At 42.4% G+C, this 7,583-nt stretch overlaps 1 protein-coding gene across 1 annotated transcript in view; it reads right to left on the bottom strand.

Moving 5' to 3' along the window:
- LOC138369619 (uncharacterized) overlaps positions 1-911 on the bottom strand; it is a 39,707-nt gene extending 38,796 nt beyond the window's left edge. Inside the window, exon 1 of the mRNA XM_069333043.1 lies at positions 49-911. The gene's annotated coding sequence lies outside the window, so the exon portion shown is untranslated. The remainder of the gene's footprint in view (positions 1-48) is intronic.
- Positions 912-7,583: the final 6,672 nt, after the last annotated feature.

Below are 7,583 nucleotides of genomic sequence, written 5' to 3'. Positions count from 1 at the left end.
ACTCTGGGTAAGAGCAGTGTGCACATGAGGAGTCTTCCCGACACTCACCTGGACCAGAGGGCAGGGCCGGGGGCGGGCGTCGTCTCCGGGCGTCATGACGTATCCACTCTGCCTGGCTAGAGCAGTGGCATCCACACTCTCGCTAACACAAACTCCAAATTTCCATTATATTTTGATGGTCACATTTGCCACTTATGTATACATCTCCACAAGCTCTATCTCCATGTATTTGAAGCTGATTAAATGGTTGAAGACAGTGAGGTGACCTGCTCAGGGGACGATCTTTCCCCGGACACCCTGAGGCCTCACGTCACCTGCATCTTTCCCTCCACAAAGCCACTTTGGTAAATAAGATTAATTAGTGTAATGTACTTTCGACGCGTTCTACAATAGACTCTTTAAGGAAGTATTAACACTATGGTCCACCGAAATCCTTATCACAGCACAATTGGTATAATAAATGCGTTTTCCGATATATTTCTTTAAAGAACAATCACGAGATAAGTTGTAAGACACCAATTACCAAGACACACACTAACTGAGCACCACCATCACGGCTAACAGAGCACCACCAGCACGGCTAACAGAGCACTACCAGCGCATCGCTAGCACGACTAATAGAGCACCACCAGCACGGCTACCAGAGCACTATCAGAACACCACCAGCACGGCTAATAGAGCATCACCAGCACGGGCAGGGTATAAGCAGCAGGAGCACACAGTGACAGGTAAGTAGCGTGGCGTGCGAGGTTGCAGCCCGAGGTGAGTGAGCTGGGCGGGAAGAGGCAGGAGACAGGCGGCCGGGCGCATGGGGAGGCCAGGCAGCACTGAGACCCACCGTCGCACACTTGTTGGGGTGGGGCTCCTACCGCACCTCAACAGTAACACACAGGTGTGGGGTGGGGCTCCTGCCGCCCCTCAACAGTAACACACAGGTGTGGGGTTCATGTCATGCCCAACCCGTCCTCAACTCTTAAAGTCCATTCCATCCAGCGGTCGACCCCACAGACGCATACATAAATTTGTACATGCTGTTCATTCAAAACAGGAATTTTCTCAAATATAAATTAATATGATAATATATTAGCATATTGTGCATATAAAGGCATAGCTTAAGTTAGGTTAGGTGTTTAGGTTCTGTTGGCGATTATTTGTATTTGTAGTACGTGGGTGAAGCATTTATATCGTTGTGATTCGAACAAAATTCGTCAGTGAAGCACTTGTTCCGGATATGTTCGAACGAAATCAGTTGTGAGTCGCGTGTAAACCATTTTTCATTCATAAACAGGGGGTTTGGCGGGTGCATGGAATCACTTTTGGATCTTTGTTTGGAGGACGGGCTGGCATTTACAGCTTTGTGGTTCGATCAAAATTCGTCAGTGAAGCACTTGTTCCGGAAGTGTTCGAACGAAATCAGTTGTGAGTCGCGTGTAAATCGTTTTTTATTCATAAACAGCGGGTTCGGCGGGTGCATGGAATCACTTTTGGGTCTTTGTTTGGAGGACGGGCTGCATGCCGCCCCCTCACCCCCGGCACACAGGTATGGAGGCGGGGTTCGTACCGCCTACCTTGAGGTTACCTTGAGGTTACCTTGAGGTGCTTCCGGGGCTTAGCGTCCCCGCGGCCCGGTCGTCGACCAGGCCTCCTGGTTGCCGGACTGATCAACCAGGCTGTTGGACGCGGCTGCTCGCAGCCTGACGTGCGAGTCACAGCCTGGTTGATCAGGTATCCTTTGGAGGTGCTTATCCAGTTCTCTCTTGAACACTGTGAGGGGTCGGCCAGTTATGCCCCTTATGTGTAGTGGAAGCGTGTTGAACAGTCTCGAGCCTCTGATGTTGATAGAGTTCTCTCTCAGAGTACTAGTTGCACCTCTGTTTTTCAACGGGGGTATTCTGCACATCCTGCCACGTCTTCTGGTCTCATGTGATGTTATTTCTGTGTGCAGGTTTGGGACCAGCCCCTCTAATATTTTCCACGTGTAAATTATTATGTATCTCTCCCGCCTGCGCTCAAGGAAGTACAGTTTTAGGCTCTTTAGTCGGTCCCAGTAGTTTAGATGTTTTACTGAGTGGATTCTAGCAGTAAAGGATCTCTGCATGCTCTCCAGGTCAGTAATTTCTCCAGCTTTGAAAGGTGCTGTCATTGTGCAGCAGTACTCCACTCTAGAGAGCACAAGCGTTTTGAAAAGTATCAACATCGGTATAGCATCTCTAGTGTGAAAAGTTCTTGTTATCCAACCTGTCATTTTTCTTGTAGTTGTGACGGCTACTTTATTGTGTTCTTTAAAGGTAAGGTCTTCCGACATGAGTACACCCAGATCCTTTACATTGCCTTTTCGTTCTATGTTATGATTTGCCTGAGTTTTGTACGTGGTTTCCGTTTTTATATTTTCATTTTTTCCATAGCGCATGAGCTGGAACTTATCTTCGTTAAACACCATATTATTTTCTGTAGCCCATAGAAAGACCTGATCTACATCTGACTGGAGGTTCGCCGTGTCCTCTATGTTGCCTACTCTCATGAAGATCCTAGTGTCATCTGCAAAGGAACTGTGCTATAGGTTGTGTTCTTGTCTATGTCCGAAATGAGGATGAGAAAAAGTACTGGAGCAAGCACAGTACCCTGGGGGACTGAGCTCTTCACGGTTGATGGGCTGGATTTTATTTTGTTGACTATTACACATTGGGTTCTGTTGGTCAGGAAATTGTAGATCCATCTGCCTATTTTTCCGGTAATTCCTTTTGAACGCATTTTATGTGCAATAACACCATGGTCACATTTATCAAAAGCTTTTGCGAAATCTGTGTAAATTACATCCGCGTTATGTTTGTCTTCCATAGCATCTAATGCCATATCATAGTGGTCCAGCAACTGCGACAGGCAAGAGCGCCCTGTTCTGAAACCATGTTGTCCGGGGTTATGGAGTTGCTGTGATTCCATGTATTTTGTGATTTTACTTCTTAGCACTCTCTCAAAAATTTTTATGATGTGCGATGTTAGCGCTATCGGTCTGTAATTTTTTGCCTCTGCCTTATTTCCTCCTTTATGAAGTGGTGCTATTTCTGCTGTTTTTAGTATATCAGGAATAACGCCAGTATCTAGGCTTTGTCTCCACAGAATGTGGAGGGCCTGCGATAGTGGTTTTTTACAGTTCTTTATGAATATGGAGTTCCAAGAATCCGGGCCTGGTGCAGAGTGCATAGGCATACTGTTTATGGCTTCTTCAAAATCCAGTGGGGATAGGGTGACGTCTGATATATGATTTGATGTTGGTATCGTATCCATGAAAAATTCATTTGGGTTATCAATCTTTAGTGTGTTTAATGGCTCGCTGAAAACAGAGTCGTACTGCGTCCTCAGTAGCTCGCTCATTTATTTGTTGTCATCGGTGAAAGTTCCATCTCCCTTTCGCAGGGGCCCGATACTAGATGTGGTTTTTTATCTTGATTTTGCATAGGAGAAAAAATATTTCGGATTTCTTTCTATTTCACTGATGGCCTTTTGCTCTCTTTGCCTCTCCTGGGTTTTGTATGATTCTTGTAGCTTCCGTTCAATTGTTTCTATTTCTCTACCTAACCTTCTTCGCCGTTCTTGAGATAGGGTGCGACTCTCAAGTTGTTCCGCGATTCGTTTTCTTTGCCTATATAGGGAACGACGTTCCCGTTCCAATCTGCATCTCTTCCTCTTTTTTCTTAGAGGTATGCGGTTTAAACATATTTCTAGTGCTACTGAGCTTATTTTTTCCAGACACTGGTTCAGGTTTGCATTTTCTAGCTGTTCTTCCCAGTTTATTTCTGTGAAGTCCTGGTTTATTTGCTCCCAGTTTATCTGTTTATTATTGAAGTTGAATTTGCTGAAATCTCCTCCACCGGGAATCTGGACTGGTTTTGAAGGTCTACTCCCCATGGTTGTCATAACTTCAATTAAGTTGTGATCTGAGTAACAGGTATTTGTAATCATTATGTTCCTGATCAATTCATCATTATTAGTGAAAATGAGGTCCAGCGTGTTCTCCTTCCTAGTTGGTTCTACTATTTGCTGGTTTAAGGCAAACCTGTCGCACATCCGTAGCAGGTCATTTGCATGTGCCTGTTCATTTAAGCTACTTCCTGGTATTCTTTCTGATATTACTGTATTAGCCAGGTGCTTCCATTTCAGGTGCCGTAGGTTGAAGTCCCCAAGCAGGATGATGTTCAGAGCTGGATTTGTGAGGTTTTCCAAGCAGTGTTCTATTTTCATTAGTTGGTCTTTAAACTGCTGAGGGTTTGCCTCCGGTGACTTATATACGAGGACAATAACTGCATTTAAAATCTCAGAATCTTTAAACAAAATACCGCGCTCAGTATCAGGTAATGTATTTCTTCTTTTATGATACAACAAAATTCTAAGCACTTGTGTGATTACGTTTGTAAATGTTTTGTGATTGTGATTTGTGTTTGTCATGTCTTTGTTTGCGTTTGTCCAATTGCACGTGAAACACCGAGACAGAAGACGAACTATTTTGACAATTATATAACAAACAGATACTATAATAGTTTAAATGATGGCCTTAAGTAATATATTACGAATAAAAAAGACAGACTTTGCAATTTATAAAGTTTTAACGTTCGTTTGAAAGAGACGACTTTACATGGTTCTTGAATGATGACTTGTAAAGATGAGCGGGGAATTGAGATGGTATGTAATGATTTAGGAGGATTGTCTATTTGTGTGTTAATTGACCAAGTGTTTGTTGAGGGAATGTGTTGATTTGAGAACGTGTTTGTCTCCCTATGTATTGATTTGAGGATATGTTTATGTGCTCGTATTTTAATGTCACGGCGTGTTTTTTTTGTTCGTGTGTTTGAGTAATTGTTTTGAGTAAAGGTGTCTGTGTTTGAAATTATTTGATAGTTTCTGTGAATATATCGATTGAAATATGTTATAAATTAACAATTGTGAAAATCGTACTTATTGGTAAGTAGCTGAAGATTATGTTTCATAAAATGCTAAAATAAATTTTGGGTTTCGAATAGAAAAGGTGGTTGTTGCCTCCTCATGACACTGATGAGTTGGTTGTGCTCGGAATCTTGACACTGATGAGTTGGTTGTGCTTGGAGTCTTGACACTGATAAGTTGGTTGTGCTCGGAGTCTTGACACTGGGTGATGAGTTGGTTGTGCTCGGAGTCTTGATACTGATGAGTTGGTTGTGCTTTCCTGCACCGTAGGAGATTACACCCTTTCCAATTTTAATCCCTCACTTTCCACCCAAGAAGCAAATTAGAGAGCAGCCCAAGCTTCGTCCTGAGGTAAAGCTCAACGCCTTAAGCCATGTTGATGCTCTGTCCACAGAGCATTCTCTCTCAAATCATATACAGTGATGGTTCCCTACACCGCCTCACGGGTGCAGCTGGAAGTGCAGTTGTCCTGACAATGGGTTATGGCTTATATTTCGAGTGGGAAGTCCGTATAAACAATTGGGCCTCTACCCTTCAGACTGAACTATTTGCCTTGCTTCTTGCACATGTATACAAGTCTCAAAACTTGATATATTAATTGTAAGGGACACTTTATCATCCTTAACTGTTTTCAATTCTTTAAGACATAACTGTAACATGTTCGTGTCTGAAGCTAGACACAAATACAACAAAATTATTAATGAATGTAACAATCCATTTCATGTAGATTCCATCTCATGTTGGCCTCCGAATGCATGATAGAGCTGATTAGCTAGCCAAAGAATCTGCCTTTAAAGGAGAAATCGAGAATAATCTTGGATTGTCAATAAGCAGTCCGAGAGCAATAGTACACCAAGAACTTCAACAAAATCTCGTAGATCTGAGGCAAAGTGAAATCGACACCAGATATCCATCTATCATCATATTATCATGCCAGAAGAGCCACACATCTATGGATCATCCAATAAAATCAGCAGACTTCTAGATGTTACTGCTGCTCGGCTTAGACTCGGTAACAAGTATCTCTGGGAATTTTCATTATCTGCTGATGTAGACCTGACCAAATGTACTGTCAACAAAATTATTCGCACACCCTCCGTCATTGTGTGATGGAGTGCGAACAAATACGTGAATTCAGAGACAATTTTATAACAAATGTTTAAGAAATGTGTACATATTTCATTCAAATTTATCTGCTGCCAGAAATCTTAGCCAAATATCCCCAGCTTGCTAACTGTAAGTAGTAACTGAGCGATTATAACCTATCTACTTCGAAGAGACTTTGGAGAGTATCGATTATTTTCTTAATTTTCGGTCTATTTCCAAAGACAAATCCTGCTGTGCAAAGAATGTTTTGTGCAAGCGAGTATTCTTGAGATTTTTAAAAATACAAAGTTAATTTTTATATTGAACTGATAAAAACCGGCGAAACAAAACCACACGTGCAAGATGGTTTAGTCAGCAGATCCGGAGGAAGTGACTTACTGACCCCCACGTGTCTGGCTCCAGGCCACAACAGTCATGGAAGACACAAGTTCTCATGTCGCTACGGTTGAGAGTATAGTCTAGTAGCATGGGATGGCAGTCTAATGTAGTAGTGAGGTAGAGCTGAAGCTTGAGAGACCAGATAGAAGGGTCAAGGGCCTGGGTCCTCAAGGCAGCCGTAGTTTTTTTTTTTTTTAGGGGGAGGGGAAGGGTAAAGAGGATAGAGAGGCACAAGTGAAGGGAAGTATAGAAGTGGGAAATACAGTGAGAGGTATGAAAGCAGGCGGGCTGTCCGCCTTGCTGACACGATGTGTGGGTATTGGCAGCTAAGCTAAGCTTGCTCTCTCTTATTAGGGAGTAACTTTCTTGTTACGCGAGTGTGTGAGAGGTTCTTCACATGTATTTCAGCATATATGGAAGTCTCTAGTTGAATACTGTGTAGCATTCATATATACACACTCAAATGCTTCCACACATGTTGTGTTGTTTCAGGCTATTTATTTTATTATTTTTTATTATATATATAATATATATTATATATTATATATATATATATATATATGCTTCCACACATGTTATGTTGTTATTTCAGGCTATTTATTTTATTATTTTTGATTATATACATTATATATATGTATTATAAGATATATTATATATATCTTGAGGTTATCTTGAGATGATTTCGGGGCTTTAGTGTCCCCGCGGCCCGGTCCTTGACCAGGCCTCCACCCCCCAGGAAGCAGCCCGTGACAGGTGACTAACTCCCAGGTACCTATTTACTGATAGGTAACAGGGGCATAGGGTGAAAGAAACTCTGCCCATTGTTTCTCGTCGGCGCCCGGGATCGACCCCGGGACCACAAGTCCAGCGTGCTGTCAGCTCGGCCGACCGGCTCCCCGGTCGGGGAGCCGATATATATTATATATTATATATTATATATATATATATATATATATATATATATATATGTCGTACCTAGTAGCCAGAACGCACTTCTCAGCCTACTATGCAAGGCCCGATTTGCCTAATAAGCCAAGTTTTCATGAATTAATTGTTTTTCGGCAACCTAACCTACCTAACCTAACCTAACCTAACTTTTTCGGCTACCTAACCTAACCTAACCTATAGAGATAGGTTAGGTTAGGTAGGGTTGGTTAGGT

The sequence above is a fragment of the Procambarus clarkii genome, chromosome 29 (assembly GCF_040958095.1).
Source record: "Procambarus clarkii isolate CNS0578487 chromosome 29, FALCON_Pclarkii_2.0, whole genome shotgun sequence".
Classification (NCBI taxonomy): Eukaryota; Metazoa; Arthropoda; class Malacostraca; order Decapoda; family Cambaridae; genus Procambarus; species Procambarus clarkii.
The sequence above is the reverse complement of the archived record's forward strand: the minus strand, read 5'-3'. Positions and strand labels throughout refer to the sequence as shown.